This window comes from Schistocerca gregaria, unplaced genomic scaffold (assembly GCF_023897955.1).
Source record: "Schistocerca gregaria isolate iqSchGreg1 unplaced genomic scaffold, iqSchGreg1.2 ptg000817l, whole genome shotgun sequence".
In the NCBI taxonomy this organism is placed as follows: domain Eukaryota; kingdom Metazoa; phylum Arthropoda; class Insecta; order Orthoptera; family Acrididae; genus Schistocerca; species Schistocerca gregaria.
In genome coordinates, this window is record NW_026062184.1 from 147,501 (window position 1) to 149,140 (window position 1,640).

Here is a 1,640-nt window from a genome sequence, read left to right on the forward strand (position 1 = left end):
CAGTTATCCAAGTAACGTGGGTACGATCTAAGGAACCATAACTGATTTAATGAGCCATTCGCGGTTTCACCTTAATGCGGCTTGTACTGAGACATGCATGGCTTAATCTTTGAGACAAGCATATGACTACTGGCAGGATCAACCAGGGAGCTGCGTCAACTAGAGCTGAGCAGCCGGCCGCCCGGGAGTGTGTCCCGGGGGCCCGCGCGAACACGCAAGCGTCCGCTCAATTATTCTGCAAACAGGAGGAGGCCGAGCTCCCCTGCACGATACACCTCGAAACCCTCTCAGGTCCCGGCGGCGCGCAGCGCCGTCCTAGGTACTTGGTCGGTTTCGAGAGAGGCGCAATCGCCCGGAGTTAGGCGAGTAGACGGTTTTAGTGCGAACACCCTTGCTCCCAACTGAGCTTGCCGCTGCCGACAGAGGCCCGGGAGCGTGCTGTCGTGGCATTGCCGGCGGGAGACAACACGCGCCACCTATGGTGACCGGCAGCTCCAACGCCAGCGCCACACAAGGGCAAAGCCCCACTTGGGTGCAGAAGCGAACTCTCCCAGCACAGCGCACGCGCCAACACGTCCGCACAACTGCGATACAAACCACCTGCGAGAACCGCTGGGGCGACCGAGCAGCAGACGGCGTCGCGGCGCCGAGTGCCAGGCGGCGGCGCATCCTCAACGCACACAGTCCTCAATCAGACCAGCACACTGCAGATGTCCACCGCGCTTCGCACCGGGCTCGGCTGAACCAACTTTGGCCGCCAGGCGCCGCGTGCAGGGTGCGCCGCAGCGTAGCTGCGCCGCCTGCCGAGCCCGTCGGCTGGCGCTCCTGCCACTCGGCGCCCCCCACCAGCCGCCTGTTGCGCGTGCGCCCACGCAGCGCGCGGCCAACACGCCGGGCGGCCCCCCTTCACCGGCCGGGAACAGTCCCACCAAGCCACCGCCGCGTATCGCTTCATACCCACATGGGCCTAGTCACGTGTGTGGATGTGGCGGGTACCGCTGAAACAACCGGTTAATAGCTGTACCGATCGTCGCCATCACAGATTCACCTCCAGCGTGAACAACCGCTCAACAACGGATTTCCAGTTCATTTGCGTATCTTGGGCAGTAAACGTAGATGTCCACCTACATTTGCGAATTCAACAATTCTTGCATGCCAGGATGTCATGTGTCACGACACGCTACATCAGACCACATACACACTGCGACATGTGCAGAAGAGAACACGTGGAAGGTGGCCCGCGCACGTATGCGATGTCCCTTCCGCGATCCACTGTCAACCGGCATCTGCGGCATGTCCCAGATATGGAACGCGGTCCACCAGGGTAGCACTTTGTGTGAGGCAATACGACAAAGTCGGAATACACGCGTCACTACATCACACGGCTCACGCTGACCTGACCTGACTCACCGCACCACCACCCCCAGCGACCCAGGGTGACATACAATGCGTTCGTACGTTCCTCCCACACGCCTCTACGGCGTACCACAGTGCAACCTAGCTGTTATTGGGAGACGAGACAAGTAGCATCGAGCACAACATATGGAAATTGAGATTCGACACCGTTGGGCACAGCCAGCGTACGGTCACACGTATCACACTACTTCACTCTGTACGTAACTACCGATGATCGGTACAGC

At 59.9% G+C, this 1,640-nt stretch overlaps 1 non-coding gene across 1 annotated transcript in view; it reads right to left on the bottom strand.

Moving 5' to 3' along the window:
• Positions 1 to 149, bottom strand: part of LOC126322501 (small subunit ribosomal RNA) — a 1,893-nt gene extending 1,744 nt beyond the window's left edge. Inside the window, exon 1 of the ribosomal RNA XR_007559059.1 lies at positions 1 to 149. This exon is cut by the window's left edge and continues 1,744 nt beyond it. This is a non-coding gene — a ribosomal RNA (small subunit ribosomal RNA).
• Between the last annotated feature and the right edge of the window lie 1,491 nt (positions 150 to 1,640).